This window comes from Ischnura elegans, chromosome 6 (assembly GCF_921293095.1).
Source record: "Ischnura elegans chromosome 6, ioIscEleg1.1, whole genome shotgun sequence".
NCBI lineage: Eukaryota > Metazoa > Arthropoda > Insecta > Odonata > Coenagrionidae > Ischnura > Ischnura elegans.
This window is the reverse complement of record NC_060251.1, coordinates 125,512,512-125,522,448: the sequence shown is the minus strand read 5'-3', so window position 1 is coordinate 125,522,448 and position 9,937 is coordinate 125,512,512. Positions and strand designations below refer to the sequence as shown.

The window sequence follows — 9,937 nt, the reverse complement described above, 5'->3', positions numbered from 1 at the left end:
TATGCGAGGTATGTGCAGTGTTTAATACCACATAAATTGTGCAGCTCATGCTAGATAATAAATCTACGTCCAGAAAGTCAATTTACCTTCTCTCGTAAGCTGGCCGATCCGACGAAGTATGTTGTCTTACAATTAACGCTGAAGCTTTTCGATAAGCGATAGCGAACAAAACATACACATAAAATATCCGCCGCAATATCACAGCAAATAATGCCACTGAGTGTTAAAATTCAGTTTGATTTAGTGACACTAGAATACTGGTTCATTCCCTTTCCTGACAAAGATCGTAATGAATCCCCTTCTGAGTCAACGTACTCGCTTCGGCGGAACATATACTAAAATTGGAACGATACAGAGAAGATTAGCATGGACCCTGCGCAAGGATGACACGCAAAATCGTGAAGCGTTCCACATTTTTAAGCAAATATTCATGTATTCAAGAAATCTCTGACACGCACAGGAAACGACAAATTAGTAGATCTCTGGGACTATACCCCGGACCCAGGCTCCAGACATCGTACGCCAATCTCGGCCCTAATCCCAAACCACATCCCTTCCCCATAATTAAAAAAAAAAACAATCAGAAATACTGAAAAGAAAATGACTATTTAAATAGCAGAAACCACATTTACAGAAATCCACTGGAGACAGCCAGAAGGCTGGGGCTAGTGATAATAATCAAAACAGAAATTCCGGCGAGGCGAGGCTTCTGAGTCAACGTGTGAGATGGACTAGTGGTGAAGGAGCAGACTTACCGCGGTAGTAATCCGAAGTAGGTGTTTCGAACCTCTCGGCAAAATTTTTTTTTCAGTTACACGGGATGGCAGTAACAATTTTTTAAATCCATTTAAACGCATATTAACTTAATTTAACACTGCTGTCGTTATAAAAATTTTAATGGAGAAAATTCTCTTTTTGATTTCCGCAGATATCATTTCCTATCTTTGGATTCATATTTGGACTCACCTTTTACCTGTTACCAATACGTGGCTCCGTAGCCGCATAGGTCTATACTATGCGCTGTAACTTCATGAGAATTTTGCGAGGGATCAAGTCCGAAGTGATCAATTTTTTTCATTTTTTAAACAATATTATTGCAAAAGAATGCAGTTTATTTTATCAACATAATAATGATGGTGACTACGAAAAATTCAATACTGGATTTTTTTTAAGGAGTAAAGTTTTCTAAATGTAGACCCCGAGGTGATCCACACATGCGTAAATCCTCACATCACATGAAGTAAATTTAGGAGCAGTAATTCAGGGAAAGCTATTATATCTAAATTGATTAGCACTCTCATAGTGATACATTCATCTTATGAACAGTGAAGAAAAGAACCGACCGAAAGGTAATCTAACATATGACATTAACTTTGACATATGACATAACTTTGACATTATGACTATGACATTAACTTTGTCGCAATTAACTGTCATAGCGTTATAAACAAGAGTGCTAAAATCGGGTGTAAATTTCAGGACGCAGACATGGTCATAGGAACAGAGAGTTGACTTATGAAGGATATAAGCGACAGCGAAGTTTTCCCTCCAGGATTCTACAAGTCCGATCCAGAGTCGATGAGATGCTGCAGTTCAGAGGTGGCGTCAGTGATGAAAAGGCGGCTGACTGCAGGGCGCTTGCCGCGTTTACCAACTACCCTACATGTTTTCCGCGAAGCTACATGGGGACACACAGCGATGCGCCTTCTCCGCAAACCTCGCATGATAACAGCATAGCCCGTCGCTGGATGAAGGACGGGAGTTCGCACGGGAGCGGCTGCGGGAATTGTCTCGCCGCTCTCGACGGCGATGTATGACACTTAGTGACCATATGAGATTGCTCTTGCACACTCAAATATGTACATATAATACTGGATATTACTGCATCTGGTTTTTTGGGGTACCTACCTTACCCTACCAAGAAGTGACAATATATAAATATAACTAATAACTTACCATCATAGGGGGGCACGAGGGCCCGTGCCCCCCCAGACCCTCAAAAAAATTTGCAATATTTTTAATACGGTCCCATTATCATTGCGTTCGCTTTGTATTACGAAGTATCCTTGTGCCCCCTAGAACAAAATCCTGAATACGGTCACGCTTGTGCCTCCCCCCCAAGAAAGAAATTCCTATATCCGCCCCTGCTTACCATTATATGTATAAATATTTCAGGATATTCCTCTATGATGTGTGTTACACAAAAATGTCCCAGGTTGGGCGCACACAGTAAAATACACACTTAAAGATGAAAATAAATAAATTTTCAGGGGCAACTACCACCTTCCTCAGAGTTAGTTAAGATTTTTATTAAATTGTCTTGTACTGTGCGTGCCCAACCTGGAATATTTTCATCTCATATGTATAAATATTCGAGGCTAATATCCCAAAGCCCCTTCCCCTCCATCTTACTGTCAAACAGTGTTAGATATTAAAAAAAACACAATACAAATTTGCTATGCAAATGAGGCTCTGATTGCCATGGTTGAACTGACGTGGCAGATCGCTGCCGAGTTCTCAATCAGCCACATAACCAGAAAGGTACTAAGAGTTTGGGTGTTATGCGGTTTGCCTTTACTGATTCTCTTTTGTCGTTGTCGCTTCGGAGGTATCAGACAACGATACACTCGTTACAAACTTTTCAGCTACTTAACGATGAAATAATCTTTCAGCATTATAACAATTCATTGATTACTGGAATACATAAGTCGTTACATATACGAAATGTAACAACATAATTTGAAAATTGGAGTGCTGGAGGGTTTGTGGTCTTTTCAGCAGATGCGTTGCAGACAGTTACCTCCAGGGGAGAAATATGAGGGATGTTTATGTCCCCAGAACACCCCTATGGTTATAAAAAATTAAAACATACATTATTAAAATCAATTTATACTGATCAAGCATTACCAGTACTATTACACTTATTCACAAAATTACATTCATCCATTGTTAAAGCCCTACCTAACTAAATACCTCAACATGCACGCCTGAATTAATCTAACGCCATAATATAGACTCATTGCACGATGTCCAAAGGCCTGCCTAGTTGAGTTATACATGTTATTATTCTTTTTGTGTAACAATGTCCTATTATCATCACAAAAATGGATTAACAATGTTAATAAATTGCCTATTTGCATACAGTTGAATGAATTAAAATATAGTTATGCACACAATATATGCCCAATGTAATTGCACTTGATGGATGCTTTCTGAAAATGTTCACTTTATTTAGGTTAATTGTCAACCGGCGAATGTAAAATTTTGTCAATGCTTTAAAGACATTCCATTTTACTGGATTTGTACCAGCACTTTAATTTTCACAAAAATTACATGTAAAATATTTTATGTCACCAATCACAATATTTTATTTTTATAAACAATAAAATATTTTATTTTTACAACATCTCCTTTGTAACATAGTCAATTGTATACAGAAAATAGTTTTATTGCCTTTACTTGTACAAAGTAGTAGGGAGAAATTACATGCACACAATTTAATAGTATTTAAAATTCTTAAATTAATAATTTTAAATGCTATTAAAATAATATCATTAAAAAAATCGAGACAAATTATCAACAACAATAATACAAATTGACCTTAGCAATGGCTACAATTTATTCTGGTCAAGGTGTTACTTAATTATATTTTCATGGTCGCAAATACGAAGACCTGCCTATTCTGAGTCATTTCTAAACAACTGTCAGATGCAATATTAAATCCCTACTCTCCTGCCCCAAGTCTAAACTATAGCTGGCAAAAATACAAGCAATAGTTACAAAAATAAAAGAAGGCTCTGTACAATATTATCGAAAAACCACAAAAACAGTAATGCAAATAGTACTTAGCACTGGAATAAAGAACACAGCGTCATATAATATATTATATTCAATGATTTCACATATTTAAATACAAATCACAAATGCACCAACTGTTTTAGCCAGGGATAAGTCATATTTGCATGTTATCAAATAACATTTACAATTTGCAACTGATGCGGAAAAACCATAAACTTTGAAAGAAAAAATAATCTATAACATTCCCAATAAGGGTGCAATTTTGTAAGCATTTGGCGTAAATTAATGACTTATCCCTGTTACACCCCCTCCCCACGATGAGGGAACAGTTTGGATTTGAGGGGGGCATGCACTACACTACGACCAAAATTAATAAGAATAAAAAAACTACACAAAAAAGAATGAGCAATTCATAACAATCAAGCACTACTACTACTAATATCATTCATTCATTCATTCATAAACCACATTCCATTCACTCATTCATCAAATCACATTCCACCCTCTCATTCATAAAATCACATTCCATTCACTCATTCATAAAATCACATTCCATTCACTCATTCATAAAGTCACATTCATCCATTCGCACAGCCCTGCCTACCTAAATACTTCTTTATACGCCTGAATTAATTAAACGCCTAAATACGGAATCGTGGCCACGATATACGAAGACCTGCCTAATCTGAGTTATTTCTACTCCACGGTAGGACGCAATATAAAGTCCCTACTCTCCTGCCGCAAATCCTATCTATAGCTGGAAAAAATTACATGCATAAATAAAAAATATACAAACACCCTGTACAATAATTGCAACAAAAAAATGCAAAAAAAAAACAACTATCTTCAGGCTTGGTGTCTTCTTTCTTCCTATCTTCATTCTTCCCTTCCTCACGATAAATCAAGTCTCTAGTTGTCGGCGCAGTAACCTTCAGGTGTCCATTTCATGGACCTCCACAATTGTCTCCAAAAGCAATCGCTGTCGTTGTCCACAAGCATGACCTGTGGTAATATAACAAAAAAATCTGAAAATCCAACGAAGGGGAGACCTAAAAAGTTGACTCTCAGCTCAGAAATATCATTTCGAGGAAGGCGTTGAGAAAATATTAACTTTGTAATTGTCAAGAAATTTTTATAATTAAAAAAATGCAAGAGCGGGTAATTCCAAATTATTTGACGCTTATCTCATTGGCGATATTTCAATGTATTTTCATTATTCTTTAAACATTTTAAAGATATGATCAAGCAATATTAAAAATTTTCCCGGAAATCATTACAGTGAGCTGAGTCTGTTATATATATATACCTTTTTTACGACTTACTTGGACTTCATTGGTATTACTAAAAATTGATAGCAAATATACACCATTCTGCATTTAATATATGTACTATTATATGAATTGGAAAACAATAATGAAATTATAAAAATCAATACGATGAAATTATTTAAAAAGACGAAAGTTACAAATATGGCATCCATAATAAGGACACAACACCTATCCAGGAGGATGTATTTTAATAATTTCTTTTAGGATGTAATTTAATAATTAAGTCTTCTGATACGAAAGAAATAATATAAGTTAATTCTCAAGATCATGCAAAGAGCCAGAGGTCAAAGTATCACTTCAGAAAAAAACAGCCGAAAAAAAATGAAAAATATATACTGATTTTTTTCCGACACCATTGGCTTAATAAATATTTAATAGCAAGGAAAAACGCGTCACCAGAAATTAAGTACCCATAATTAAACACAAAAGAGTATCAATCATTGTAACATTATTGTTGCGACTTTTTGTAAAATATGTCACTTATACTCATTAAATTGATGGAAAAATTCAGAAAGGTAGACAATATTACCGGAATCTCATGTTTCCCCCAGGTAGGGTCTCCGAGGAAGTAATTACTTGAGCGCGCATGACGGTCACTGAGTTACCAAAAGCAAGGCCAATATGGAAACCTCGACCTCCACATTACAATGAGAAAATTAAAGAGAAAAGTAAATAATTATGATAGATTCACGAAAATCCCCATAATTGTGCTTCATTCGAATTATTAAATTTAATGGAAATGAGGTATCAAACCGAAATATATGAAAGCAAACGCTATCGTCGTCGTCAACCAATCAATGCCTTGAGATTCAGCGCGGGATTTAACCCATTAATGCCCAGGAGATTTTTTTCAAAATATTTTACTTTTTTTGCTTAAATTATGATTAGACATCATATTTGATGCGGGAAAAAAATGTTTTAAAAAATCTCTAACATTTGCATAGTACTTAATCCTATATGTATCTTAAGATACGTCTGGGCACTTAAGGGGTCAAAAAAATGTACATTATCATTTAATTGTGTTAATGCACGTTTTTGCTATATAATTCATTACTAATGCCTTCATCAGTAGTTTCTTAATATAGTAATGAAGTAATTATTGTGAATTTTAATTTTTATTCATCAAATAATATAATGTTGAGTATTATTATAGTATTCTTGCGTGAACAATTTGCATTTGCATTTTGAAATTTTACAGCTTTTGATTTTTGAAATTCTGCTTTTTCTGGTAGGTTATATACATTATTGATTCTATTTTCACGAAGTGTTCCAGTGCCACACAAGCTCATTCCAGTCAACTTTCTAAGCAGCTTTTCTTAGGTGAATAAGTTGTCAACAAGTATGTTTGTACCTGGTGGTAATTTACACTCATCCACGAGTCCTAAAACTACATCTCATCCTTGACCAAGATCTGTTCTCTCAAGGTTCGCTCCAGCATGGTAAAGGTTGACTTGATTCAGAAATACACCATAATTTTAACCCAAATCTTACTCCTTTCCCTTTAATGCATTGCTTGCAGCCGTATCTACCATAGTAGGGGTTGATTGATTCATCCACCAAACAGTATCCTCCAGGGCTTACAATTTTAAAAGTCTTGATTAAAATCTCAAACAAAAGTTGAACTCTATGTAGCCTATCCTTGCCATCATTCTTTCGATTATAATAAGTATCTGACAAATGCAGAAACCTTAAAATTTCTTCAAACTTGTTCCTTCGCATTGATTGAGAAACTATTCCAATGGTGCAGTCTGGAAATGACCTCCGATAAAGCCATCGACTAGGAAGACGGTGGTAACCTGAGAGTAACGATATTCCTTTATAAATTTCTTCGATTTGTGCGTTCGAATGTACTAACATTTTTAACAATTGTTCAGAAAACTTGCCTTGAATTTTTGTTTTGACAGCATTGATGGTAGAGCTATTTCAGATATGTTTCACCTCTGCTCATACACGAAGTTACGTCTCCTCTTCTCAGCGGTAAATGGGAGCCCCTATGATGTTTTCCTGACTCACATAGCAAGGGGTGTGCAACAAAAGTAACAAAAAATCATTTACAAAAGAGATGGTAGAGAAGTTTTTAAAGCACCGATTCCTCCTTATGTCGGGTGTATCCATCGGAGACTCGAATACAAAATACAGTAAAACCTCTTTACATCGTAATGGTGGGGACCAAAATTTGGGCGATTTGATGTATGGAGGTTCACTATAGAGAGGTTTTAGTGGTAGGCACCATTTTTTCATATCCTTGGGAAATGAAAGGTGCTACTGTCTTTTAAGCCATTATATTAATATATTTAAATATATAGGTATGCATAAGTGAACATATATTTACAATTTAATGGTTACACAAAGGTAAAAGTAAATTGTTCAAGAGGCCTTTTTAGAAAATAAATTAGTTAATGGGTTTGCTTAAAATTTTTTTCAAACTCTTTCGAAATAATGTTTTCAATTCCACGAGCACCTTTTTAATGCCATTTTCACTATAAATAAATCACTTGCTGTTTTCGTTAATGCCTTTTGACCTAAGAAATAATTCCCTGTTCTAAGGGTTGTAATTTACTAATAGTGTTCGGAGGAAAGAACAATAGTTTTATATTTCTAAACATAATTTCTTCATCCTCGTATTTAACTGCCTGAGTTTTTTTATTTGTGTAGCCTAGCCAGTTTCTTCTGTTTTTCCTCGGTTGTTTAAAATAGATGTGAGGGTGAATGATGGTATTCCAAAGGTCACTGCCTTCTGCCTGTCCTCGTTGATGGCTAGGAAAATTGCTAATTATGTGGTAATGTCAAGTAGTCGCCTTCTTTTATTTCTCGAATCCATCATTAGCCTATGATTAATTAAGTAATTTTCATATTTTTTCATATTTATGGCAAATAATTGAAAATACTCCTTATTATATCTTTTAGAATTGATTTATCATTCTTATAACATGTGACTTGTTAAAGATTATTAAAAAATAATAAACACGTGACTACCGCAAAAAAATAGACAAAAAATTGAGCGTAAATTTGAAAATTTTGTTGAATTCCCTCTCTCCAAAATACAATGCACGTAGCGTTCCGAAGAAAAAAACTGTCGAGGGCACGCAGAAACGCTAGGTCTGCGAAAGGACGTGATTTCCCGGTGAGAATGCTGGGCGAACTACTTCAGAAAGCGGCGGCGACGGTAAAAAATTTCATTGCCCTACCGCATATCAGCTAATTAGCTGCCTCCTTCACATATAACTGCCGCGCATGGATTGATGTTCGTTCAGTATTGCTAGAAATTGACGTCCCGGACTCCCGATGGAATAGTCAGATTTCGCGGCATAAATACGCAGGCAAGACATATGACTGTCGCTAAGCGCAATAAATTTTAAACTACGATCGTTCACGAAAGCATCGAAAAAATTACCAAGGCGGTAGTAAGAAAGTGCCACACCGGGAAATATGGGAATAAAATAATTGCGAAACTGTATTTGATTTATTTCAAGTCGCGGAAAATTCTCGAAATATTTTAATTTTAGAAGCGGAAGTAGCAATGCGGTCGAGTAATTCTGTCTCCATGGATGGGAGTGAAGTTGGTTAAAATATTTCCGTCAGCTAGTGATTATAGGCTGCGCTGGTCGCCTCTTTTATTAACTGAACATAGTATGTAGGCACTTACAAGAAAATGAAGCCATCAGTAAAAGAAAGCGATTGTTATCGCGCAATTTTGACCGTGATTCGAGAGAAAACGATGTGTTCTGTCTTCATTTACCGTCCCTTAATATTATTAGGATAGTTGGATGCCCTAACTAATGGTTAACGTGAAAATTATTTAAGGTGTATAAGAAAAAAATAAGCGTGAAACATTTATCGCTGAAAATTTCATTCCATGTAGGTATTCGCGGCTGCATTAATGGTCTCTAGTTGTCTCGGTACGATTTGCGGAGGTAGTTAGGCCGCCTCGGGGCTGTCTTGTTGGTACGATGTATGGAGGTTTTACGAGATAAAGAGGTTCACTATATAGAGGTTTTCCTATAAATTTACATGTAAATCTGACGGGACCAGAGGGTTAGTACGAAGTATGGAGGTTTACGATGTAAAGAGGTTCACTACATAGAGGTTTTACTGTACAAACTTTTGGGTGACATAGCGTGGTACATAGTTTCTTTACCAATGTTCACTAAATTTACTTATTTCCTACACCGATTTCTGGCTTGCCAATTGGATTTCATTGCCAGCGGAAATTTTAACGAGAAGCAAAGTAATCAATCCATTCCACCGTTGGCGATAAAGAATACAAGTGATGCCACGACAGTGGCAGATAAACATGGGGGAAGGGGGCGCGCGCCCCCCTCTTACGTGGCCGCCTGCATTGTCTAACATTGCAGAACTACAATTGTAACTCCTTCACATCATAAGATAGCATTACCTTGTACATATATGTGTATAATCATTTTAAATAACTTTCCTAAACTTTGAATGTGACTTGATTATTTTTCGTTACGATACAAGTATAGGTAGCTCAAGATATCTTTTGCACCCCCTTGAAATTTTTTTTATGTTTCCGCTACTGTGCTAGGATAGGCAACTTGATATTGCAAGCATTTGCGCCTCCAGAAATTCAATACTGATATTCATTACAATACAATCATTTCATGCTTCCATTGAAGGTAATTTATCACAATTCAAATGAGGATACACCACAATTCTGAGAAAATACCTGTTTTTGCTGTATTTACCTAATTGTTCAATATTATACTTCATGAAATGGCAGAAATATAAAATTGTCTTCAAGCTATCACATAATTAGGCTTGTAAAATAATTATTTATTTATTTTATCAAT

The 9,937-nt window shown here is 35.7% G+C and overlaps 1 non-coding gene across 1 annotated transcript; it reads left to right on the top strand.

Annotated features, from left to right (window-relative positions):
• The first annotated feature begins 311 nt into the window (after positions 1–311).
• Positions 312–418, top strand: LOC124161628. The gene has a single exon (XR_006865401.1). It is a non-coding gene; the product is annotated as a U6 spliceosomal RNA (small nuclear RNA).
• The last annotated feature ends 9,519 nt before the right edge of the window (positions 419–9,937 follow it).